This window comes from Falco naumanni, chromosome 7, assembly GCF_017639655.2.
Source record: "Falco naumanni isolate bFalNau1 chromosome 7, bFalNau1.pat, whole genome shotgun sequence".
Lineage (NCBI taxonomy): Eukaryota > Metazoa > Chordata > Aves > Falconiformes > Falconidae > Falco > Falco naumanni.
Window position 1 is genome coordinate 49,886,065 of NC_054060.1, and position 27,836 is coordinate 49,913,900.

General features: G+C 40.1%; 1 protein-coding gene across 2 annotated transcripts in view; it reads left to right on the forward strand.

The window, feature by feature from the left end:
* The first annotated feature begins 3,376 nt into the window (after window positions 1–3,376).
* The window catches only part of MIDEAS (mitotic deacetylase associated SANT domain protein), a 54,739-nt gene continuing 30,279 nt past the window's right edge, over window positions 3,377–27,836 (forward strand). For both annotated transcript variants that reach the window (XM_040601588.1, XM_040601587.1), the window contains exon 1: window positions 3,377–3,716. The gene's annotated coding sequence lies outside the window, so the exon portion shown is untranslated. The remainder of the gene's footprint in view (window positions 3,717–27,836) is intronic.

Below are 27,836 nucleotides of genomic sequence, written 5' to 3' on the forward strand. Positions count from 1 at the left end.
AAAGAGCCTGGCTTTGCCTTTGCTTGTAGGTAAAGATCTAGCCTTGTAGCTACTGGAAGGCTGGCATTAAGTCTCTGCTACCTGTTCTCCTTTCCACGCTAGAGAAGCCCAGCTTCCCTTAGCCTGTCTTTGCAGAGAGCATGTGTTCAAGCCTCTGACCATTTTGACTTTCTATTGACTAAAGTTTATCAACTTCTTTCTTGTACTCGGATACCCAAAACTGGACACAGTATTCCAGACACAGATAACAAATGAGTAGTAAGGAGGAATAGTTATTTCCCTTTACCTAGCTGTGCTTATCTTTATACAGCTCAGGATGATGTTAGCCTTCACTGCTGGCTGGTGTTTACCCCACTGTTCACCAGGACCTCCCAGATCTTATCCAGTGGTTCCAAGTGGTTTGTCAGTCCTAGCCTGTGAAATGGCAAAAGGTTAGTTCAGCCAAAGTGCCGGGCTTTGCTTTAGTCTGTGCTGAACTTCACATGGTTCCTGTCAGTTGATTCTCTAGCTTATCTTCTGAGATGGAAGTTTTAGGCTTATTGGAATCTGAAACTTCTATTACAAAGAGCATAATTATTTTCTTACTAGCAATAGTGATTAAGACCTTCATTTTATACTTAATTTCAGGGAAAAGTAATAGCTCCATATTGTCTCCTGTAATACCGGAGCACTAGTTCAGCTCCTGGGGACCAGAAAGAGGATGGGGTGTTTGTTCTACCCTGACTTGGTGAAAAGTGCCACCTACTGAGCCTATCTCCCAGCTGTGCAAACGTAAGTATGCAAAACATGGTCTTTAATCCAGATTCTGACTCAGTGCAATCCAGTTTATTAATGATATGAGTCGATGTTGTTACATCACATGATGTGTCTGTACAAGCCAAAGAAACCTAAGATTTTTATATGGTGATAGCTAGGAAATCTTCCAATCTCCTTCAGTGCAGTAATAAAATAACAATGTAACAGGGAATATATGCGTATTAAATTTTGTTACTGTAAAACTAAAGGAAGTGCAGCCTGCATGCAATCTCAGCATATGCTGAGAAAAGGAGAAGAAAAAAAAAATAGCAAAAGCTGCTACTGCAAGGAGGAAAATTATGATAGCTGGTTTTGGAGGAGATGTAAGGACTGCATAACGTGAGGAACAGAGAAAAAACTGAAGAGCGTGTAGTGGCAAAATCTTTACAAAACACTTCATAAAACTGTTTATGGCTCAGTAAGATAAACAGTAGCATACAGCTCTATAAACATGCCTCATGCCATGATGTGTTTGAAGTGTGCTGCTTCTGTTTCAGATCTATCAGCTGGCCGGTGTACCTACATGCTTGCCTGGTTTTGTTCTTATCCCATTTGGTATGTTTAGGAAGAGGTGCCATCCTTTCCTGTAGATTTTGCATCTTACAGTGTGTTTCAACTTCATCCTTGTGGTTACTATGTTGTCTTTGGCTCAGTAAAGAAGGACTCCTATCTAGCTTATACATTATTTAGGAGGCAACTATCAAAACCCAACAATGTTAACATGTCTCCTAGACAAGGGTAGAAAGCATAATCCCTGGTCTGTGCAGTGTTAGCTTCTGTAGCCAGATGATGATGTTTCTGCCATTGTCTGCTGCTCTTACGTGATTATGTGTTGTGAAACACGAGACACTGCTCATAATTTTGCTTCCCAAACTGAAAACACGCATGTGAGGTACAACGTGCATTTGTTCTGGCTGGAAGGAGGAGCTATGCTTTGGTGTTACAACATGATTTACAGTCATAGAAGAGCGGTGGATTGGTGGTTGGTTGGTTGTTTTCCCCAATGAAAGTTGAGATAAGCAGTTTCAATCTTATCGATATCTGATGTGCTTCATTGGGAGGCAGTGGTTGTCTAACATTTTATAACAGAGAAGGAAATAATTCCAGTTTATGAAATCTGTCTTTTCAGCCTTTATTAGGGCAAATTAAACTAATGGGTTGCATACCTTTGACTTCAGTTTTAGTCATTATATGTTCAGTTATTTAAGTTTGCTTTACATAGTAGCTAATTTATGAACAGCTGTGAATATTATTTCTGTATTGATTTAAATAGTTATTGACCCATTGCTCCAGTCTATTCAGGAGTTTAGAAAAGTAAATGTGCTAATGGCAGTGTAGAAGAGTTTTCCTTGAATGTCCTATTGAGACAGTGTTGTATCAAATGATACCTTTGGTTGTGAAAGAAGAAAAACGTTACCAGCAGTACCTGTGGCTACTATTTTGCTTTTCACCTCCATGTGTCTTTATTATTCTCTGCACTGTGACAGGAAAAGATTGGGTGTGGTAATTAGACTACTGACCTGGGACTCATCAGAGAAACCTGGTTATGCATCAGATACGTTCTGTAGTCATGGGTAAGTCACTTCCCTGGGCTGCTGTTTCCACACAATTTGAGCCTCCCTGGTAAAAAGTTCTGCATAGGAGCCAAGAACTGTCATGAAAGAAATGCAAACTAGAACAAGCAGTGCAGAAATTACTTTTGTATTTCACTCTATAAAGCAATACATGCTAGAAGGGAAATTGCCCTGCTGGTCTGAAAAAAAAGTTGCGCTGCTGTGCGCTGGATGATCTAAGGCTGGATGAAGGTAAACACGTGGCAGCGTGCACGTCGGGGGAAAATGTTTGGCATTTTCGTGTTGCTTAGCATGTTTCACTGAACGAGTGTCTAATCTGTGAATGCTGTCTTAATGTTATTTTATATTCTGCAAGTTTCGTTGGTTGTGAACAAACTCGAGTATCAGAGCAGTCTACAGGGGGAGCAGTGAAGGAGCAACTTCTTTATTTCCTGCCTTAAGTAGCGTGCCTGCATTTGCCAGAACGCTCTGTTTTTTACTCTCAGACCAAGGCAACAAGGAAGCCATATTCCAGCAGGCAAGCGGAACATTTTTAGGAACCTCAGCAGTATGTGTTCTTGTGAAAGCAAATTTAAGCTTTCTTCTGAAAGTAAATTTCAGGTGTTTGGTAAAACAGCCAACAGTATAGAGACGACCTGAGGATTTGTGTACCTAATACAAATCCTTTTTCCCTTCCCTGTTTTTTCATTTTTTCTTCAGAAAAAGCTGTGAAAAAAGGGGCCAAAAGGGGGAAACAAAACCCACGTTTTCCTCGGGTTCGAGTGGTTCCTAAAAACCAAAAAGCTCTTTGTTTTTCCTTAGAAAGAAAGGCCACGAGGCCTGATCGCGCTGGAGAGGCTGGCACTGGACTCGGGGCATCAGAGCGGTGAGTTTTGCCAGGTGTTGAACATGGCAGTATTTTGCAGGGCTCGGCTTCCAAATCAGCGTCGCAAACTCTCTCCCCGCCCCTTACTCGTCGGGGATTTCCCCTCCTTCCCTGCAAACTGCAGCCACCGCCGAGCACAGAAGGTCATGCCGAGATCTGTGGAAGGGCAGGGGAGCCAGGCGGTGCCAGGAGGCGAGGCTGAGCTCGGCGGGGCTGCTGGCGGCGCTGCGGGGGGGCTGGAGGAGGGAGGCGGGAGGAGGAGGAGGAGTTGAGGAGCCCGGGCCCGGGAGCCTCCCCGCTTACCGCACTAGGAAGTGACGCTTTCCCTGAGTCCCGGAGAGAAAGAAACAAAGTTTGGGGTTTTGGTTTTTTTTTTTCTCCTCCTTCTTTAGCACCCCCACCCCACCCCCACGCATTTGCGAACTGCCGCTCCGCGTCCCCCCGCAGGTGCCCGGCCGCGGCGGCCCTGCCTCGCCTCGCAGGTGAGCAAGCACGTTTTCTTCCCTCTCCTCTTTTCCGCGGGTTTATCTTTTTTTCTTTTTCCGCACGATTTGCTTCCGTTTTCCTGCCATTTTGGAGAAGGGGTGTCTTTCCTGGGGCGCTTTTTTTTTTTTTTTTGTCTTCGGTGTGTGTGTGTGTGGTATGTGCTTTGTTTGTGGGCGCTGGGTGCAGGATGAGGAGGAGAGGCACCTGTGGAGGTGGCGGGGCTGAGCGGCTCCGCGCCTGGGCCGAGCAGCCCCCCGGCGCCGGGGTCGCGGCGCTGCTGCAGGGGGCTGCTCGCCGCTGCCTGCCGCCTCACGGCTCCGGCGGGCCCCCCGGCTGCCGCTGGGCTGCCGCGGCGGCGAGCCTGTGTCCGCGCCCGGGTGAGCTGCCCGCGGACGGTATTTTGGGGGGTGGGCTGGGGTGTGTGTGTGCTTTTCTCGGTGCTCGCTGCGTGCCGGAGCGGGGTAGCTCCGTGTGTGCCGCGGCCTGTGGCGAGCACGCCGTGCGGCGGGGCTCGGCTTGCAAGGGTTGGGTTTCTTTGCTGGGATTTACGCAGTGGAAGGGGGATGGGGTGGGGAGAAATCTATTTGATAATTTCTGAAAAATCCCGTGCTCTCAAATGTACAGCTCTTTCTCTGGCAGCAACTGCAAAGGACTGATTCTTTGCAGTTTACCAGTAGAAGCTGACAATACACCCACGCACGTATGTGAGAGTCTTATATAATACTTAAGTTGCTGGTGTGTGTGTGGTTGGTTTTCGTTTTTTTTTTTCTTAAACAGGCAGAAGCAGGATTTATTTATGGTCTGTAAAGTCTTATGTGGTTGCAGCCTGCAGAATCAGAGAAATATTCTCTTTGCTCAACGGAGATTTACTTGGCATTCTCTTTAAAACAGTTTAATTTTTACAATAATTTGATTTCCTCCCGACTACGTGTTTTGGGCGCAGTGTAAAGGCCATCTGTACTGGAGTAAGCAGTTACGGGAGGGGAAGAGAGAAAAGAAATGTCCTAATGCGGAGACTGATATTAGGTTGTTTAGAGGGCGAGACTGCAGTTCCAGGCAGCAAGAGCAGCAGCTTTATGACTGTGTGTAATTACAGAATGATTGCATAGGACAGCATTGTTGGACCGAATACGTATACACAGGCTATTGTGCAAGACTTCTGTACCGAACAAAACCTAGTTTTGCATTGCAAATGCTAAAAAGAGAATGCATTCTGCATTGAACCGCCCCATTTCTCTTCGACTTTACCGAAAGGGGGGGGGGGGGGGGGGGGGGGGGAGGAGAAGTGGAACGAGGCTGATAGTAGAAGTCGCAGACCTGAAATAGTCAGCAGAAAAGAAACGCCACCAGCAGTCCCTGAAATCACGGAAGAAACTGAAAGCACGTTGTATCTGAGGTTCATGTTTCTAAAGTGATTATGCAGCAGGTGAAAATCAGGCAGGCTTGCTAACAGTCCTGCAGGTTTAGTGCGGTTCTTGCACTGGTCTAAGTTCTTGTGTGGGAGAAACACCGGTTTGTTTCTAGCAACTGCAGTTCAGCTAGCTTTCTTGGAAATGGAGAGAACTGGAAGAGCTTATGTGTCAGGCCACAAAAAATTAGAGGTTGACAGGAGTGCTGGACTGGACATAAATTTTGAACATGCTGTTTCAACTTTAGTTGAAGAGTTGCATCGTGCTCGGTGATCTTGCAGGCAGCACTGGCTGAGAGACAGGACAAGGCATTGAGCCACAGACACTGTATTAGCAAGTTGAAATTTCAACTAAGACTTTGAAAGACTATCAAAATTATACCAAAGTTCTTGTGGATGCAACTCTAAGATTTGTTTTTCAGAGATGTTGGTTACCTGTAATTTTATCAGTTTGGAAGTACTTGAAATTCATGAAGTATCAAATCCAAAAGATTTCAGATCTGGACTCAGAAATCGACCTAAGATGAGTGAAAATTTTCTGAAAAAGTGTTAACCATCATTGCTGATGTCTTAATAAATTCTGTGAAGGCTTATAAAGTGTTTTGAGCACTGTGATGGAAAGTAATGTGAAAATGAAAAGCTGCTTTAAAATTTCTTGGTGTTCAACTGGAACATATTTTAGTTGAATACACACAGATCATCTTATTACTGGTAGTCCCCTCAGGTTGTCAGCTAAATGCTTCATGTAAAATATATGTAGCTTTGTTAATGAAGAACATAGTGATGTGCTGAAGTTTACATTTGGGTTTTTTTTTGGGGGGGGATGAGGGGGTTGTTTCAGTTTTGTTTTGTTAGCAAGTGGCTGATTAACCGCCGTATTAGGCCTATCACTTGACAGACTTTCATGATAATCCTGTAAATTTATAGGAGCATTTTGTTTTAACACAAAATAAGTCAAGTTACGTTTTATCTGTGCATTACTACAATGTTTTATTTGTAGCTTTTTCTTTGGATTGTTCTTAATGTCTTGATTGGCTTGTCAATCTATGTTATACTGGGTGTTTTAATGTCAAAATTACTTCTGGGTGAAAATAGAAACTGCTTAAAGATGCCTTGACTCATTTGTGGTAGTGATACAACGTAACTATTACTTAAGGTAAGTATTTTGCTTTTCACAGCCTACCTGGTGGGGGAAAACGTTTTAGGTCAGGATTCTTAGGGCTTGTATACAAAGGAGTAGGTAACTTTAATGTCCATGAGTTGTCCTGTGGTGCTCAGTGGAATTAGTCATAGATACACATTTGTGTACATGTTAGCAAAGGGAGGTGTAGCTGTGCTGGCCTTTAACCCTTCCAGGTGCATGAGAGTAGTAGGTGATACGAAATGCTGAGGGCTGTAGCACGGAACAAGCATTTTGGGATCCTACGTAATCATTCCAGATGTTAATTTATGCTTTTGCATTTTCACTTTTATTGTCATCCATAAGTGACATAAGTGGTAGCTGCAGAACTGTAGGAGGTATTTTCAAACCTGGCATCCCTCCCATGACACTATTCTGCCAAGCTGTGCCAGGCAATCCCTTAAGTTGCCACTGATGCAGGACCTGTAGCCTTTCTTTGGAAATGGCTACCTGGGTGATGGTGGTAGCAAGCAGTTTGTGTGGAGGGGTGTGTTCCGGCATGTAATAAGACAGGAGTGATTGCCATGAATAAGGATGGTAGTCTGTCTAGCCCGTGATTCTGTTTCCAAAGATGGATATGTATTCTATATGCTTAGCAATTCTTGAGGAGTTTCTACTCAAGAGATGTACCTAATTTTCCCTTGAGCTCAGGTAAACATTTAGCAGCTGCTTTTTTAATCTGTTGATCAAATTGTGGAATGAGGATGTTGAAGGGACTTGTATTAGGGATAAGAGCTGATTTTTTTTGTCGTTTCACCTTTTTTTTAATAAAAAAAACCAGATTTTTTTTTCTTCATTTTCTGAGGCATTGCATAAAATCTTAGTACTGGTTGCAGTAACTTACAGTTTACGCTAAAATGAAATGTAGTAAATATGCTTACTGTCTCCAGTGCAGTTAGTTATGTTTCCCATAAAGGGACAAAACCCCCACTTTTCTGAGTATCATGTGAAAATGGGGTGAGGGGTGGGGCCGGGGGGTAGGGGAGGCTGGAGTTCATGCAGTGAGGTTTTGCAACACGTGTCCAAAAAGCTAGCGAATTCTGGCACAGGCAAGCCGAGGCTCATGAGTCAGCTCCAAATGGAAGACTTGTCACTGAGCAATTTGTAAATAGGAGGGATGTACTGCTAATTCAAGGAAATATCATCGTTAGGACCTCCCCTAGCAATTGGAAGTGTGGCACAGAGCTATCTGTCAGCAGGAGTTGTCCGTGCTTTGAATCACATGTTCCCTTTAGTGCGATTTGAGCATTCAAACCAAGAAATGCTTGTGTGATACGTAAGCCCTTGAAGGAGGTGGTTGCTCAAGTAATAATTTAAATTTTTGTAGCTGCATACCAGCAACTTGCATTCCATGTGGAAGCTCCTTGGCAGCTACAGCAGCTCCCAGTGCACAAATGGCATGTGTTTCCAGCATGAGGCTGCTCAATAAACACTTCACAACGTTTTGCATAACTTCTGACTCTGAATGGTCTCCAACTGTACCCCTTCTTGAGTGCTCTGCTGATCAGCTCCACCAACTGAAAAATAACACAGAATGTTACAATAAAAAGCTATGCTCTTCAAGCCAGGGAAAAAATGTGAGTGTATGCATTCTGAATGCAGCCAACATTCAGGTATTCAGGAGCAAATGATGGAATGGGGATGTAGAGATAAATCTTGGTAATTAATTCCTTGCTTTTCTGGCTGTGTTGATGCTTTTTATCGCATTTGGTGCAACTGACAACCACCTGATTAGCAGACCTGTATTAATATCATTAATTAGTCTATATGTACTGTGGAAGATGTACCGATATGCTTTGAAATTTACATCTTAGAAATGATATTTTTTTTTTTATGTACAAGTAAATTACATGAATGCCTCTTGTTGCATCTACAGCTGATGTTGATAAAGAAGTTAAGTGGAAAAAGCTAGATTTGGAGGGGTGGCAAAGTGTTCAGTGGTTTGTTTTTTTCTTTTTTGTTGTTGTTTAAAGGCCTACAGCAAAACATGGAATAATGCTTTCATTTTTAGTCTTTAGTTTTTGAAAATCAGTTTTAAGGTTTTGTATAATAAGTATTGGTAAAGATTGAAACAAGTTAAATGTTATGAATGACCAAACTAGTAAACTGAGAAACAATTCTGTTATCTTTCTTACTAAATATGTTATTGATTCATTACATGGTCAATATTGGGATGTAAAGAGATAGGAAGTGGAATCAAGTCAGTATTCACATTTTGTTTCTTCTTTACTGTATATTATTTTCTCGCATGAAAATTGGTTCTCAGATGCTTGGCTTTCCCCATCATAGCTTACTAATAGGAGAGGTTACACTGTAATGTATCTTGGTGTATCCTCTTCTCATTTATTTTGGGAAGACAAATTAAATGCACATGTATATTTATGTGTACACAAACACTATTCTGTTATATACCTTTATGTTTCTCATTTTAAACTCAGTTTCCCTGAGAACAAATGTTTTTTTTCTTGTGGTGTTAGAGTACTGCTTGTGAAGTTTTGTTTATATTTTATAAAACTTTTAAAAAGTTTTGATTGTTTGTACTATTATTTCAAGCTTGAATATTGCTGAATTTTGGGTTTTATCTTAGTTGATTGTTTTTAATAATGTTGCTTTTGGTATTTCTAGAGCTATAGTGACCAAAACGTGAATTGTGGCTGCAAGGATTGTTCTTTTCTTTATCTTTATTCTTAACTAAGAAGACTTTTTGAAATACTGGTTTGGCTTTGTGGTCTAGTTGTGGTACAGTTTTAGATGGTTGATTTCCAGCTACCAGACTGGCTGCATCCCTTCAGCATGGGTAAAATAGAATCTGTTCTCTGAAGCTACCTTTTGTGGGGCAGAAGGATTGCTGAAATGCTTGTCACCTTGTCTGCAGTGTGCATTGTGATGAAGTCTAAAGCTGAAACTAGTTCCAGGAGTCTGAATAATTTCAAGTTGTTAAGTTATGGTATAGTTCATAGGGTAAAATTGCGGTTCTGTTTGGATCCCAGGTTGTTTGAGGATGTTGCATGATTTCAAATGTGGCTTAATCATTTATGTTTAGGTGCAGCCATATCTGCCGTGTCTGTGTACACTTATGATTCTTTGAGCATCTCCTTATAAACTCCTGCATCAGTCTTGTAGTAATTTGTCATAAATTACATTATTATTTAGAGTTTTTTAGTAATGCAAGTCAACTAGTCTGGCATTGAGTAATATTCTTAACTGTTCAGATTTTTGATCCTGAATAGTCACCTTTAGACACATTCAGAAGAAAAATAAGACAAAGTGCCATATGTTAAAAATAGTGTTGGGATTCTGTTGGACTATTTACCATTAAATTGTCTTATTTTCAGGGTTTATTTCTTCCTGCATAATGTATTGTTCATTCTTTCAAGCACTTCCTGAAAGGAGAATTTGCTGTGTTTGTGGGAAATGACTACACTTGGGTGGAGAAGTATTTTTCTATCTTGAATTGGTTTTATACCATTTGAGAATGAAATCCCAGCACTGCCAAATTCCTGGTGAGAGGAGAGAGCATCACAGCTGTAAGGCATTCTGATTGCTTTAGGAGATTCCAATGATGACAACTTAGGATGCCAAATACTTGTGTATGTGAAACTGGCAGGGAAAACTTACTGCCCCTATGGTTTAGTTTGATTTCATTACTTAGAAAAAATCTGTATTGAATTGTATTCTTAGAATCTTTTTCGACAAACTCTAGATGTTATCCTGTATGAGACATGCTAAATATTGGGAATATTTATAATATAATCTTCATTATATTGAATTAAGATTATAAATTTATATATATTTTAATTGGAAAGCTATAGTATTTGCACATTCTTAGAAAATGTAAGTATTTTTTTCAAGTATATATCGTAAGTAAATCATGTAGTCTTTCTACATCAGTATTTGTTTAAATGAAGGTGTTTTAAGGGATGTTGAGATGCTGGGGGAAAGTAAATATGCTATAAATGAAAGCTAGGAATGAAAAAGTATTACTTTACCATTGAGCGTTCTTAGTATTAAAAGTCAGTATTAAGTAAAAAATGCCCTCTTTCAATATTCAGAAAGTCTTTTTTACTTAAAGGGTGTTATTGCAAGTAAAGAATTGTGCTAAATGTTGTGTTTGATTATGGGCTTCATTTTTTTCTGATATAATTTCAGTATTGAAGTGGTCTTTGTTACCATGATTTTCTAAATACATGCAAGAATGCAAAATATATTTAAGACATTTCCTCTTTCCTATGGCAGTATAAGAACTACTTTGACTCCTTGTTTTTGTTGGGGTTTGTTTGTTTTATAGTCCTCTTTATTTGGCAAAAGTGAAATATTTTAGTTATGGTACTAGCTGGCTTATTTTGCTGTTACCACTTTGTATAGAAAATGTAGTATAACTTTTTCTGTAGAAAAAATTGATCTGAAATGAAAATGCTCTTCTATTGCCGAAGAATATGCAAAGAATATAGAACTCCTTAAACTCCTTATTCTTTGCATCTCAGACTCAAAATTAAAATTAATTTATAAACATTTGAAGTACTGAGGTATCAAAAACCTCAGACGTTTGTTACACATGATACTGTACTCTGGTTTTATGCTTGTTAATGGTCAATAATGGGCTACCTTGCAAGAAGCTTCATTGCAGTCAATGCTGGTATTTTTTCCTTAAAAAAATGAACAAAGCCTATCTGAAGTTTTTAATTTGCAATATAAATAAACCTAGTTACCTTACCTTTACAGAGGAAATTAAAATCAGAGAACTTTCTTAGCAAAAGAAATAAAATGCAAATTTGAATACTTGATTTCTAAGTTTTCCTCTACATCTGGAAATGCTCTTAAATAATAATAATTACTATTGATACAAATTGCACACTGGAAGATTCAGTTTCCTCATTCAGGTAATCTCTCCTGGCATTTTAAAACGAAGTAGCCTGCCTGTGCACACATCTATGCAAAGATGCAGGTTTTTGTTTATTTGTCCGAGAATGGCAGAAGCATATATCTGCTGAAGTGCAAAGCCCAGGAGACAAAAGGAACTTGAGCAGGCTGGTCATAAAGAAGCAAAGCATCTCTCTAACTTGGAGGCGACAGAGTGAGGTTGGAGACCTTTTACGGCTCTTCAGGTTGCACTGCTGCTTTTTTAGCAAACTTATGGATTTCTCCATAAGACACCTTTGTCAGAAGTATCATTAGGGAAGTATGAGACCAAAGGCAGTGGCCCAAATACTTAGCAACAATTGCTTGATACTTAGTTAAAGGGATAGAGCTGATATTAAAACAGCCATGTTGGCAAGATGCTGCTTCTTTTATGCTGACTATATATTTGGGTGATGTTGAATTGGCTTTTACTGTTTTAAAACAGAAGTGTTTTGTGTTTTTTTTCCCCCGTGGTGGTAAATGTCAATCAATAATCTTTTCCAATCCTGACCAGCAATATTCTGTTGTTACAATACTGTGAAGTTACTGTTGATGTTTGTAATTTACTATTTACTGAATGAGTTTTCTATGAAAGGGCAAAACTTCTTGTTTTTAAAAGACAGCCCCAAACCAAAAAATCCTTCTTAAGCACACACAAATTAAAAAAGCACCAAGGTAGGAAAACACTTTGATTTAGAAGTTTTTAATGCTTCCTTCATGCAAGGTACTGGTATTTAAACTGTACTTGGATCAGGATCTCAGGTTGTAAACGCTTCAGTCCATCTAGTACAGTAATAAAATGTTTCAAGGACTGCATGACAAAAAGCAAACAAGAAACCCCAGTATTTGAGCTGGTTCACACGTTACTCAGCAGAGATGGCACTGATGTTTGCAGCAGGTCTTTGGTGTCTAATACAGAAATATAATTTCTTAAGAAACATAAAAAATAATTTGGTTTTCTATAGTCTCTTGTAAAAAATTTGAGCAGAAATCTACTTAAGAGACTTTTGAGAATAATTCAGATCTGCTTATGATGGTTTGCTTCTGCTCTTCACATGGTGAGTGTTAAGAGAAAAGACTGCACCTGCTTTGTAATTCTCAGGCTACATGGTATAGATAAGTCTGCAGTTTTACTCTTTCATATTCTGAGCCAATATGCAGGCTCATAACATAAAAACTGCACGGGTTTACCATTTTAGTTTGAATAATATGTAACAAGGTGCAGGCTACATGTAGACCTTAAAGTTCTAAGTGAGCTGTAGGTGTCCCTTTTGTCAAGCAAATTTGCGGGTCTGATCTGTTAGTGGAGGTTGTAATGCTGTGACTGGATCTGTACCAGCAACTCTTATGGAGGTCTGTTTCAAGAATACCGCCTAGAAATTGAATTTAAGGGGAGCTTTCTAATGTATTAGTTGGGTTAAAATGTTTAAGAAATTACATCCATACTCTTACCAAGAAGTCTTTGTTTAGCCTTTAAAAATCTTAAGTGAAATCTTGCTCTTCACCTCTTTTATTAGCCTGGAGTGCTTTTGGTGTTCCACCTCTGAAGTTAACTGGTGTTACTATTTGGGGGGTTGGGGGAAGTGTTTCTATTTATAATTTCATTGAGCCTTTTATTCATAAGTAGTCACAACAGGCTGCTTATACTGAAATTAAAATGCTCAGTAGCAAGAAGCAGGTACCTAGAATTTAGAGGAAGTCTTGCTCATTGCCCTGACCCAGAGGACCATTAGATTTTTCAGTCATGGAGTTTCCTGCATCTAATATGTGAGTTCACACTTAGATTTACAAACTGGTAGACAATTGTGGGACAACTAAGACCAGAGACAGACTTTACATTGTAATGTAAATTTACAACTTAGATTGTTTGTGCCTTGTTATCAACTGTGTTGATGATATTACCCTCAACAAAGGCTACAGAACTATACTCTGGACCTAACAAGAAGCATACAAGGTCAAGAGTGGGAATGGAGATGCTGCTCCATCCAAGGGAGCTGCTTGATGGGGATGCATGTCCATTAGGGGAAGGCTGATACAAGAGAGTCTGAATCTGCATCTGGGTGGCTGGGTGTGTGTTTTGTCAGCTTGCTTTGTACAGGTCATGCTCTCTCACACCTACCGTTGTTTAGGAAGGAGCTAGCTTTGCTGTTCAGAAAGAGTCTGTGGACCCACTGTGGACCTCCAGCAGATAGAGGCACTTAGGCCTTAGGTGGGATAGCAACTTTTTTTCATTCAGATGAAGATACATATTTGCTCCTATGATGCATCCTTTATGGGCCCTTTTGACTGGCTTTTTCCTGGATATCCTGGTTGCAAGTCTGACTTTTGGTTCTCTGCGAGATGCTTAATCCCTTTATGCTTGTTCTACAGATCTGAGAGATGGAACTGAGGCTTCTGGACTGCACATTAGAAATGAGGCCCCAGTTTCTGTGTGGAGCAGATTGAGTAGAGTTTCCCTAGCCAGGTTACTTTGCTTTAAATGAGGTCATCAGTGAACAAAATTATGATCTCTGTGGCTTAGGTGATTTCAGTCTGGCTCTTATGAAGAGCTATTTCATACTTCACTGTTTCTCCGTTGGGCAACTTTGACAGTGTCATTGAAAAGGTCAAAGGTGGAGGAAACCAAAGCGGTTAATCAACTTTTTCTCCCTTGGAGCATGGTTTCGGGACATTTTTGCCAGGTCTATTCATCTGTCAGCTGCTCTATTATGTTTTTTATTGTGAGGATGAACAGAATTACTCAGATTTGCTGTGTGCTAAAAAGTATTTTAAGATGACAGTTATTTCTGAGTGACTTGATTTATGAGAGTAAAGTACAGTTTGGAGGTGGAAAGATACTTTGTGTTTAGTGACAGCTATAACTCAGTTACTGTAAGTGACAGAATTTGCTTGGGAAAGTGCTCTAGATTACATGTAGGGTGCCTGGCTGTTTACAAGTAACCATCTGAGCTGTACAGTTTGGATGCACGGAGGGAATGTGAAAATCTATTGACATCTTTAGTTACTCAACTAGTTTATTTTTGGGAGCTCATGAATTGGCAGGACATAGTGACCCTGCCTGAAGGGGAAACGTGTAATGACTTTGAATGCAGGAAACTTAGTGAATATTTTTCTCAAGTTACTTGCTACTATTTCTTTGTGGCAACTATAATGGAGGTTTTAACCCCTTGCTTTCCCACTGACATTTTTGTATGGTGTTGATATATTTTAATTAAGATCTAATACTACGTCAGCATGAAATTGCTTAAATGCATCATACAACAGATTTGAAGCGTATGGAGTTTTCTTGTTTGAAAAAGGGGGAAAAAACATTTGGTGGTAGATAGCTTGTTTGTAACCCTTTATAATGTTATACACTTCATTGGGAATAGCTATGGCTTGGATTCAGAATTGGTCTGGGGCACAAATGCTACTACACAGAGAAGACAGCTGTTTTGCACACAGGTAATACAGGATTCTGAAACAAATAGGGAGCTGAGGGAAGTTGTATTTATGTACAAAAGCACAGCTGTATTTTTGCTTGATGCTGATACTGCTTTTGCACTGTGTAGCTAGAGGTAGACCCAGCAAACAGGATCAAAAACTGACAGTAACAACTGCGAAGTCTTACAGAAACTTTGCCCTTCCTATTATGTTTTCTGCACCTGACTGATTTGCACAAAACTATTACCGCTTAGCGTAGTGTGTAAGAGAGTAAGAACAAGAAAGCTTTCTTGTACTGGGTTCCTTGTAGCTACTACTACAAATCCTGGTTTGGAGAGCTGATACAAGGCACGGAGTAAGTGGGGAGTTTCTTCTAGAAGAAAGTTGGTTTTCTTTTGGCTTTAAATGTGTTGTACTGTTATACCTTCAGAAATTCTCTGAAAAAAAAATATTTAAAAATATGTAGTAGTAGTAGTTTCATGTTGCTTAATAGTTTCTTGATAACTGAGAAGGTTCTCAAACAAATTGAATTTTTGGAGGTGAGAAAACTCAAGTCCTTGACACATCTCTTATTATAATAACTTCTTGAAAGCAAAATAATGGGGTTTATTTAAAAATTTAAACAGGGAGTGTTTCCTTCATGACTGCAAAGTTATTATTGGTACATTGAAGCCTTCATAATTTAATCAGATTGTTTGTGTAGTGCTTGTTTGTTTGTGGAGATAAAGCATCATTTTAAGAAAAAAATTATTTAAGTAAACTACTTCTGAAGAATTCCTTTCATTTAAATTGGTTCTTATCTGCAGTGGATGTAGTCATGTAAATGTATGCATGTACACATAACTATATAGGTATAATATATAGCCAAGATAGAATACAGCTGATCAGTGATCACAGGAGTTGCATAGTGTTGTGACTTCAAACAAAATGTGCTTTACAAATAGCATTCATTTGCTCTTCTTGCCAAACAAATTATCCAAATATAAATTGGATGCTAGTGTAAGGGAGAACACATTTTTGACCAGGGACCAAGCTGCAAATATGTTATAGCCTTAATTTCATGGAAAGGATTGCATCTTTTGGGAGTTAAGGATTAAAACAGTTGAGAGATACTTTGTTTTAGGGTTTTTCTTGGGGATTATGGGTAGCAGTGTATAATTTTTTTTTTTTTACTATTCAAAAGAAACTCCTTCTTTTCTAGTGAAGTATGAACAACTGTGATGTATCAAGGCTCTTTTTAATCTAATTTATCATTTAAGGGAGCTTGATTTCCTTCTAATGCAGAAGTTGAAAAAGAAGCCATGTATATTCGTTGCTCATGGAAATGCAGAACAAGTAGTATAAACAACAGAAGGGGCTGTATATTAAAAAAGAATAATTAAAAATCCTCACCCAAGACCTAAATGAAATTAATGTATTCTGGGATGCCTTTATGTGCACTGCTAAAGAGGGTACGGGATTCCATGGTTGTGCTGCAAATGTGTAGTGCTTCATCGGTCTTTGCAGGGGTGTTTACTGCCTGGCTGGGCCTGGGGGTCCTTAAAATAATGGGGTGGGGACTGGATGTCACTGCAGCCACAGGGCATGGCATGCCAGGCTGCCTGCGAGGGCGGGGGAAGCTGCCAGGTGTCTGGTTTTGAGGGCAGCCTGAGCTTCATGACTCTTGAGACCAGTGAGCTCAGCTGCAGGGTGGACTTAAACCCTTTCAGAGATACTGTTTCTTCAGGCTGTCACTTGGGTTCTTGCTCAGCAGCTGATGCATTTCATTGGGAAATGCAACATCAGAAAAGCATGCTTTTAGACTCCAAGTGGCTTTGGAGCAGCTGTACTACAGCTAAATAAATATATCCCTTTGTAAGAGGAAATAACTGTTCTACCAGATATATGCACAGATGGATTGTAATCATACTGAGGCCAGTCTTTGCCTCAACAAGAGGAAAAAACTTTTTTAGTAGAGTTATAAATGGAAATTGTCCTTACAGTAGCTTCTTGCAGCAGCAGTTGGAGGACTGCTCCTGCCTAGTGCGAATGAGATTGGCACTTCAGGGAGTTTGAAAAACTAAAGAAGCTAGGGAGGTACAGGCCATGAGCTACAACAGCAAATGTGTGTTAAAATTTATTGTTCCCCAGATGCCTACAAAAGCATCTGTGAGCAGTTCTACAGCAGTGTGAGTGGACCTGGATAACAGAGGTGTATGTGCCAGAGGTACTAACATACTGGATGTCATTATGCTCAGAGAGTAGGGGAGGAGAGCCTTCCCCTGCCAGGGGGAAACCCAGTGTCTTGCAAGTTCCAACATACAGATTTCATTTTAGGTAGAAAAATAAGTTGTGTTCGTTTTATTTTTTTAAATAATACAAATTTGAAAGATATTTAGTAATTACAGATACACTTCCTAAAATATTTGATACTAAGTAGACCAAAGTACAGAGCTAAAATTATATGCAGACAGCACTTACGACAGCTGCTGCTTCTTCAGGAGGGAATTACGACACTGAAATAATGGATCTGGTATAAGATCATTCCAGGATGTTCATCACTTCATCTTCAAATACTAAGGTACTTTAATGAAGAGGCAGTTGTTACTGATGGGGTTTTGCTTTAAAAAGGCAGCTTCAAACTGAAAGCAAACTTGTAGATTTAAACAACACCCTCTGTGTTTTAAAATAAATGGATTGTATCTCCTGACAGAAATGGTGCCAGTATCCAGAGGAGGCCTTAAGGCATGCAACTTTGTCACATGGCCCTAAAGACTACAAAGTGGCTTTAAGTTAGTGCATATGTTTGCAATTGTATGGCTGTCTTTTTTTTCTTTAAAAAAAAAAAAAAAAGGAAAAAAAAGTTTTTAAGCTTTAGCATGGGAGGGAGGAGGAGGAGGTGGTCTGTGATTGCTTTTAAACACTGAGGTTTTCCAGAATGCCTGGAAAGGACATGGTGCTGCTCTTGTGGTGCACGTTCACTGAGGTCTGTGTGGCGGAAGAGACTGCAGCAGATCTCTGGCAAGCCCTCGTGTTCCACAGGCTGGTTTTCCACAACTCTCAGCAAACTGGTCACCACTGATTATTCTTTCCACATGTTGATTTTGTGCATGAAGCCACTTCAGGGAATTGAAGCTTCCAATTTGGGAGCTGGAAGGTTAATTATTTCCCTTGCATTTTGGCTTGTGTGTGCAATTTGCTTGGAGGGCAGCGGGGAGAGTGTTAACCATTTACAAGTGTACATCTTCCCTCATTCCTCCTCAGAATGGTTGTGGAAATTAGTCCTAGGCTAGTTTAGGGAAACAGCTAAGTTGCTCTTGATAGTCAAGACTGTGGTAAGTACACAGAATTGCAAGAAACACACAGTGAGTGGATTTTGTTACTGAAGAGTTAGTTCTCCACAATGAACAGCAAGAGAACACATCCATACTCGACTGAGGAAATTTTTAGTATTGCAGCTAGGCAAGCAAAGTATCTTTTATTGCTATGGACTTTATTTTAAACTGTTTATTCAAAGAAGTGTCATTTTACTTGTTCAAGGTATGAAAAGCTTGAAAAGTTGGACTGTGGTAAGCAATCTCCTTTTTTAAAATTAGAGTGGCAGATCTGCTTATTTTAGAATTTGACTAGAGAGCTAGTGAAGTGATACTGGGACTTGAGCAACTGCTGCTGTTAAAACCCTGAACCTTTAAATCCAGTGTCTACTGAATGTTAGGGGGAGGTATGTGCATGAATTTCTTCAGTTGGTGTTTGAGAATTAACAATCTTTCAAACTATAAGCAGTTCCTCCAGTGATACTGAGAAATTTGGCACACAATATTCTTTCCATATCCAAAAAAAAGAAGGGTTAATTCCTCTTCACTATGCAAATATCTGTGCGTAAAATTAAAAAATATATATTAACTGAAACATTTGGGAAAACCTTTTATTTCTTCAAGGAAGGGAGCTGAGAAGTAGTAACTAAAATGGTAAACAACTTCTGTTTATTAGTTGTAGCTTTTTTATGTCCAAACTTGACCTATTACTTTCAGATAAAGGTAGAAATCAAAAAAATTATAGTAAAGAAATTACCAATTGTGAGAAGCTATTAAAAAAACCCAAACAAAACACTAAGAACTTACTATAGTTGCTTCATTGGATGGGTGGCTCATGTCTGTTCAAACAGTTTGTCCTGCCGTGGTATCTTTGGGAACCAAGTACATTTAACTTGGAAGGCATCATGTGCTAGAAAATGTACTGGGAATGTAGGTACAAGAGGAGGGGCATCTGCAGGGACTGATACACTTCTGGTTTCAGAAGGGAGATGTTATCTTCTTCCTGCTAGTTTTTTTTGTTGTATCACCTTTTTCTCACATGTTGGCTTCCTACGTGTTGCAACATGAATGGAAACCAACCATTGTATTTGACCTCAATCTAAAATTGAAAGTGATAAATTCTTCAGCCTTAGGCCTCTGAAACTGCAGCTGGGGGAATCCCTGTCTCTTTGTAGATGCTGCTGTGAAGCTTTATGCCAAAATCAGGGTCACGCGTCTTGCAGAAAGTGAGCTGAAGATACCTGAAGAATGTGAAAACCTTAAGCAAAGCTGTAAGTTTAGAAGTGGCTACAGTACAAACCTAGCCTGCCACGCGCAGGAACTGCGTTATGTGTAGAAGCCATTTTTTAATCTGAACTTTTTTTCCTGATGGTCTTATGCAGAGGTAGCAACGAGTGTGAATTTTCTTCTGCTTTTTTGTTCAGTTTCATGGCTCTGACAGTACTTCTGTGACTCTGATTTGACAAATTTTGTCTGCAGGGGAGCCTTTTGTGTTCAAGTTTTAGAGTAAGGGAAAGAACAAAGCCACAAATGCAAGTGGTGGGAGATTTAGCAGCGGAATTGACTTAACAACTTAATCTACTGTAATAGGTGAATTTCATTACAGTTATGTGCAAATTAGTACTTGTTCGTTCTAAGTAATACTGTGCTTTAGCATTCCTCATGCATCTTCATGCATAACTCTCAAGGCTTTTTTTTTTAATAAAGCAGTTGCTATAAATACATAGCTTTTTATGGAAAGGGGAAAAACAAGAATTGAGATTTAATCTCTGAATTTAAAAACTCTGACCCCTGTTTTATTTTTCCATGACATTTCATTATATTTCACAACCAAATGTGTGATGGTTCTCCCCCTCTCTTCCCCTTTTTTTCCCTTAAATGACAGAAACGTGATGTTTGGGACACTGGGGCGGGACCACAGTGCCTGACCACCGGTGGGGTCTCAGAAAGGCCAGTGGTGGTCGTGGCAGAGCCCCTTCCATGGTCTGCTGAAAGAGTCCTTGTTCCTACAGACCAGCTGCTGCTGTGTCTGCCACGTTCCTGCTAAAAATCAGTACAAGTTTTACTCTTAACTTGGCCAGAGACAGGGTTAAACAGAATATTCAGTTAGAGGGTTCAAGGGGTGGAAGCTTGTTCCTGGCTGGGCGGGCTCTGAACATGTGCAACTCCCAACACATCCGTTTCTTGTGGGCTTGAAAACTCTTACTTGTGGTGCCTCAGATGTTGTGGTTGTGAGAAAAGAACAAAAATTCTTTTCCCTTGGAGTGGTTGTTGGGAAGGAGGTTGCAAAGATGGGAGGAATATATATGTCATGGTAGTTGCTAAAAGCACTATCTAACAGGACTTAAGAGCTCCCTTTCCTTTTTTTATTCTCTGATTCCAAAGTATGCTTTTATGCTTATGGTGATCCTAAGAGATGTAAACAGATGAAAATACTTATCGAAGCCAATCTACTTACAGCTATAATTTAGTATATTCCTCCCCTTCTTTCTTATTTTGAATTTGTAATCGCATACAGGGAAGGGATTTGATGAGGTTCTTCAGCATTGTTACCTAATCCCTAGACAAAATTACTAATCAAGTCATGTTTACACCTGAATAGGTCTGCCTAGTATTCCTGAATTGCTCTGTGTCCCCCCTGGACACTCCTGCAGCCAAGGCTAGTGTATCATTATGCATATATGCCTCATAGGTGGCAACTCTTATAAAAACTAGAAGAATATTTTCAGATCCACAATGAATCTGCGTTGACTGCCATATGCTTATTTGGAGTTGTTTATTATGCATGGCATACAGTCTCATGGGCCTGCTGAAATAGGGACAAACGTTTCAGGGTGGTTTCATTTGCACTTTAGCCATCCTTAGGATGGGATTTCAAACTGAGTAAGAGACTAAAAATGATTTGAAAGGGTATGGCACTAGCTTGAGACTGAGTTGGGTTCCCTGATCTGTTGCAGACCTCTTCAGGCAAATCACTTAATAGTTTCTTTCTCTGACTTAGTCCCCTTCAATAAAAGCGAGTAATAGTAGTTCCCTCCCTTAAAGAGGCGTTGCCAGACTAAGTACATGAAAGAGTATATAGTGCTGTTTGTTATGCTGTGATTATGAAGCCATGCAACTGTGTTAAACAGAAATTGCTATAATTCAGTTTCTGTACTACAGTGCAAGAAATGAAGCTGTGGTCAGCTGGCTAATGTCATCTTAAAAAAAAGAAACACCAAAACACAGCTCCAACCAGTACAATTCATGCAAGTGGAAGAGCCCTTCCCTTTAGCCCACAGTACAGGCAGAGCTCCTGGGCCATACAAAGGTATTGTAGAATGCTGCATCTGTAGAGTATTGGTTAGAGATCTCTAGTATAATACTGCCATATACAATTTAATGTTAGAGCTCTTCTACAGATACTGGGTGGGTGAACTTTTATGTGTTTTAGAATACGTTGTGATTTTTATATCAGAATAGCTTTTACATTTATATCGGGGTGGGGGGGAAGTTCTGCAAGGTATTTTAAGTAGTGTTCTATACCAGTTTCTGAATTTTAGTGTATCTGTTCAAAATGAAGATGCTTTACCTGACATCTTGCAAATGCAGTCTGTATCTACACAATATGAATGAGTGAACAGTGGACAAAACTGAGATCAAGGAATTCCAGAAGAATAATCTCTTGTTGGCTACCCATTCACTCTTTAGTGCAAAACAGGCTGCTTTGTCTCTCATTGTTTGCCTATTAAAAATACAGAATGTTGCACACGACACATGTTATGTGGTTGGATGATTTGGTGTTAATATATTGCTTTAACTGTTGCAAATGGTTACCTAAATGTTAAGTATTCCAATAACATCAACTTTGTTTGTGGGCAAGTTCCTTCAATTACTTTCCCCAAACAAAATTTGTCTTCAGGGTAGCAACTAGTAGAATATTTTTCTGCCTTGGTTGATTCGTAGATCTCTCCCAAATGGGGGAGGACTGTGTAATGAATGTCAGCTTGCTGATGAGAGACTGGGTGTTCGTTCTCATTGTTTGGAGATTTGTTGAAAATAGTAAAGTCATCAGAAGCTGTGGGATATAAGCTGAACTAGTAAACTGTTTGAAATAAGAGATCCAGCTGGCATGGAAAGATCCTTTAGAATTCACTAGATACGTTATGGATTCTAAAGGAGTATCAATCTCAGAATTTCTTTTTCTTTGGTATGAGAGGATCAGGTTGATGCAACCCATACACCTGAAGGGATAACTAGTCCATTAGCCTTTCATTCTGAGAGTGAAAACTGGATTATGTAAAGGATTTCTTTTTTTTAATGCTTAGCAATTTCTTTTGGAGATGGTCAGGTGTTTAGCACTGATACTTTTACTGGCTTTTCTAGTAAGCTGCTGTGTGACTTTCCAATTATTTATTGCCTTATTTTTTACAATTGAGAGGGACTTACTGTTCCTGTTAATAGCCATTACATGGTTTGTATCTTTAGGAAATACAGCTATTCAAAGTGTAATGTGCGATTATTGACTCAAAAATGTTATTACTTCTGATAAAATGTATTTATATTATTCCAGGACTCACAGAGCAAACTATATAAATGCAGGAGGGAATGTAAAATCATGTTATGCTTCTGATCTGCTTAATGCTCACAGAATTCCATGTGCAGGTGGATTAATGTGTGAGCTTTAACTTTTCCCGTAATACTGAACTTGATCATTGTGACCTTGATTTTGTGTTCTCCTGAGAATAATTGAAAGTGTTTTGCTCAATTTAAAATAGCTTTGTAAGCGTGCCTAATAGAGGGCACTTTTCCACATGCTGTTACTGAATGACATTTTTTCTTTCTAGTTATAGAGTGCAGGATGGGTGGTTTGCTTCAGGTAGACTTGTTGAGCTGAATCTTTAGGAAGTTTCTGACTTTGCTCTGAGTACATATGAGGCTGGTGTCGCTTATGTCCAATTGTGGAAATGCTTTTTAATGTTAGTACAGATACAAATAAGTCACTACAGAAATAGAAGAGGCTTGTCTTGTATTTGATCCAGTATTGGTGCCAACCATCTGCTCTTTCTTTCCTCTGCTGAGATCCCTATGGATAAAAGGAGGAGATCGGGCAGCCGTCTGGCAGGTAACTGGCAGGGACCTCTGAATCCAAGGGCCTGGAGAGTGTTCTGATTCCTCTAACGAAAGATTAAGAAATCAGAGTGCTCTCTGGGCCCCTGGATTCTTTAAACCTTGCTGGTTTCCACTGTGTGCTGACTGTGCTTGCCCATGTCTTCTAGTGTTTCTACCCCTAGTATTCACTAGTGTGCATTTGCTTAGCTGTGTTGTAATGCCTGATAGCCCCAGTCATGGCCAAGAGGTTACTGTACCTTGCAGCAGACCAGCACAATAAAAAGACCTTTTTATATTCAACAGTAACCGCAAGATTACTTAAAAGACATAATTTTAGAAATCTGAACTAAAGTCGTGTCAGTGCTGTTAAAGACTGACTACTTGAGTAGTTTTATAATTATGAGCCCAGTCAATACTGGCATCTGTCTGGCTGTGTGTGGATGTGGGCAAATCAAGATCAGCGCCACTTCATCTTAGATAACTGCTGAAAACCAAAAAAGATATTTCTGGGTCAGGTGAGGCAGAAAGAGGCATATGACAAAAGAACTATGTTATTACTTGTGTGACCTTTTCCCTTCATTTTTTGGACTGCTCCCTCTTCTTTGGTTATCACTGCCCTGTTGCATCATGTCTCAAGTCAGACTTCTAAGGTCTTTGTGAAAGAATCCCCATGTAGCCTGTTAGTGTTAAAGATAAGAGACTTTTATGACCTCAAAATACTTTGAGTATTAGTGTATTGGTTTTCAGGTGGTATTCTCATTTTATTAACTGATCTGAAGTGGCTTGCTTAAGATGCATGTTTGTAGCAGAACTGGAAATTGATCCCACATTCTCTGAGGTTCTGCTTGGGCTTTTAGTCCCAGCTATTCTCCAGTCAGATTTGGGTGAGTGATTATCCTCCTTCATGGCGTCAAGAGCATCTCTGCCGAGAGCTATGGTCAGAGTATTGAGTGCATTTTTGTCTCCCGTGAAGAAACTTCTGGGAATGGAGAGTATTCTCACCTCTATGAACTTTCCCCTTTTTCTTCCCTTATTTGTAGGCTGTTACTCTTGCAAAGCCTTGAAGGAATCTGTGAAGCGCTTAGGCTATGGTATTCATACACTGGACACTTATTTTTATGTCTTGTTTGTGATGGAGTGCTGGAGAGGTCAAGATGGAAACAACTGAACCTGCAGCAATCTTTCCTGTTGCAACTCGGTGCTCAGATGTGTTTTCTTCCCAGGGCTAAATCGCAGAGATTTGTTCTGTCTCTGGGGTGTATCGATGTGATTCTGCAGCTAGTGTGTTTGTGGCTGTAGGGGCATTTGGAGCGAAAGGACGCAATGTGGCTATGTCAGCTATGTGAATGTGAGGGCAGGGAGAAGATTTTGGCCTGCTCTTTGCCATTCTGACTTTGGCGCCTGCTGTGATTCCTGCATATTGGAGTGTTGGTCTCTTTGTTGCTAGCAACTGCCTTCCCTGACAGCTCCAAACAAAAAAGCTTAAAATAACTATCAAGTGCTTACAGTGGAAAGAACTATTAACCCATTTCCAGTGGGAAAGAATAGTATGTTAATGTAACTTTACAAAGTCTCAAAGCAACATTTCATACTCATTAACAGCTGTGTTCCTTCCGCAGTCTAGGGCTGCCCAAGCCTCTTCAGATCATGGTGTTTATCATGATGACAGATTATAATAACTAATATTCCTAACTTCAGTACAGTTTATAACATTAATTTAAGAAATGCACCATGTATTTATTTTATGAAAGGGTAAGCCTGCACTGTGTTGCAAAGCCATTTGTAAAGACGGGCTTTCCTGCATATTTATTTACAAAGGTCCGGTTTATGTAATTGTCTCTTTCTCATAGTTTTCTCTAAGAACTGCGTGTTGTTGCTGTGAAAGATGAAAGATGGGTCTGGTGCAAATGATGAATTTTTTGTTTTCATGAGATGAGGTTTGGTCGAAGTTCCAATTATACCATTCAAAGTTTTGCTTGAAGATAAATTGAGGATCTAACTTGCATTTGCTATAGTACCTTTCCAGTAGCTGGGAGAAACAACATCAGTTTCATTAAAAAATATATCGGGGTGGGTTATTTTTCCCCTTTTGTTGTTTGTTTAATAATCTGCTAAGTTATAAAATTCTGGTCTGCTTTTTGTACTGGCTTTGGCTGAGCCCCACAGCAGCCCTCCCAGTGCTGTGCTTGTACTGGTAGCCAGAAGGGTGCTGCTAACACACCGGTGTTTGGCTGCTGCTGAGCAGCGCTCGCACAGCACCAAGGCTGGCTCTCCAACATCCCCCCATCACCAGCAGGCTGGGGGTGGGCAGGGTCTTGGGAGGGGACAGAGCCAGGACAGCTGACCCAAACTGACCCAAGGGATATTCCATACCATATGACGTCTGCTCAGATATGAAAGCCAAGGGGGGAGGGGGGGGGGGGCAGCGGCGGCAGGCCGGTGACATTCATTATTTATGTTGTTTGTCTTCTACGTGTACTGAAGCTGTCCTTCCCAGGAAGTGGCTGAACATCGCCAGCTGATGGGAAGTAAAGAATAACATCGTTTGGTTTTTGTTCACTTCCACATGCACAAATTCTGCTATTGCTTCATTAAACTGCCTTTATCTTGACCCACAATTATTTTTTTTTTCCATCTGGTTTTCTCCCCTCCCTGTTCTGCTGAGGAGGGGAGTGATAGAGCAAGCTTGGTGGGCACCTGGTGTCCAGCCAAGGTCAACCCACCTCATTTCTTAATAGTCTTTCTTCCTCATCTGTGCCAGTTTTGCCTGTCCCATTTGTTGTAAGGACAAGACTAATCAGCACTTAATGGATGTTTTCATTGTAAAAAATTTCTGTGCCTTCCTCATCCCTTTAAAACAAAATTATGTGGACCATCCCGGATGTGTTTTGAAAAGTGAACCTCTAATACCTGTACTGAGTTTACACTTGAACTGAGGAAGACAACCCGAAATACAGGTTATTTTTGGACTATTCCTTGAAAATACACAACTCCTCTCTCTCAGAAGTGTTTACTGCAGACTTCCTTTTGAGGTGCATCTGTGGTGCTTCAGACACCATAATTCAAAAACCAAAAATCCTTCTCTAAACGTTCTGCATACTAGAATGCATCTGAGTGTTTAGATGGAATATGGAAAACTGTGGTGATAAGTGATAAATAAAATCATGTCCACAAATGTAAATAGTAGGTCAAAATAGAACCAGAATGCATGCTTAGGTGAGTTTTAAGACCATTCAAACAGAAAAGGAAGCTGCCTAAATTAAATAACATCTCTGAGAACACATTTTCACTGCCTTTCCATTATTACATCCTTTATTGTAATAGATGAAAATATTTTACTTAAGTAGGATTTTTATTTATTATTATTATTGGTTTGATTAGTTCACGAGGCATAGTTAATATTTTCTTCTTGGGTATGTGTATTTCCTCCAAACAATATGTTAATTATACATTTTGTGTTATTTTGCTTGCTCTATGTTATTAACCATTAAGCTGTGATGCTGAACGTCAGGAATGGTCTAGATTGGAGCAGTAGTCACATCTAATGGTGCAATACAAGCTACCTGATTTTGCTGGCACATAGTCCTTCAGCATGACCAGTCTTCCCTGCTTCAGTCAGACAGCCAATGGATTTCACTTTTGAATCTCTGATTAGTACAGTGGTTTAATACAGCTTTATCAATTCCCAGCCTCTGAAAATGGGAAAGTGAAAGTGGTAGCAAGGTAATTTGAACTATGCTGTCCCCAGGGCAGAGGTGCCCTTGAAGTCAATCACAGCTTCAGCTTTCTCTGCAGTGAGGAAATGGGCTCATCACATGAAAACCTGGGTGGGCCATAAACATCTTGGATGTGTGCTGCTGATTTGGTCAGGCACTTTCAGGCAACAGTGGAAGTTGTCAAGCCTCCTGGATGCTGTGTTTCCCCTTTTGTTGTTGTCTGTCTGCCTGTGAAGCCGCTTTCCTTTGATCTCTTTGCCCCTAATATGGGCATGCTGTAGAGTTCCTTTTTCGCTATGCAACGTTTCGCAAACAAGTAAGCCTTCCCCATTTCGTAGACTGTATTGATTCTAGGACTATGGTCTGGTACAGTTCCCTAGATTAGTTTTTTACTTGGAGGTGTGGGGGGTGCTGGTGTAATTGTTAACCTGCTTATGTTCTTTTGCAGTGGGCTTTTAAAGTAGAGACTGTTCACTGGGTTGGTTTTGCTTGTTCTCTTTGGGCTTCAGTTGCTGCTCTTCTGTGGTGCTAGATTCCTGGAAAAATACACCTATTGCTGTAGAGACAGGCTCTCTAGATATCTGGAGAATGCCACACCATTTGGAATAATGTGACAAAAACATAAAAACTTCATCCTTCATTTGCATTTTTGGCTTTCTTGGACAATATTGTGCTGCTCAGTTGCTTTGAGCTTTTCTTTGTCTTCAGAAGGTAGATTGCTGTGCATTGCTGTAGAGAATTCACTAACACGGTCTATGTTTTGTTTTCTCTTGTTCCCTCCCAGTGCAGTATGTAGGAAAGCTGTGCTGTTATTCTTGCTGTTCAAGGTGTCTGAAGGTGGTGAGTGGGAGGTTGCAGATAATCTGCAGGAATTTTGATGTAGCTAACTGTCTGGAAAAAAATGTGACAGTGTGCGGGAGAGCCTTTTGAGGGAGAGACTGACGTTGTTCTCATATATAGCCAGCTAAGCATAGGATATGGATAAGCTGTGCAATAAGCTTTGCAAATCTTCTACCAAACACAAAAACTGTCCCATGTTTTCATTGCTTTCTTGGTTCTTGCTCAAGACTGTTGCAATAGGTGGTGGTGGTGATTTCATAGGGACA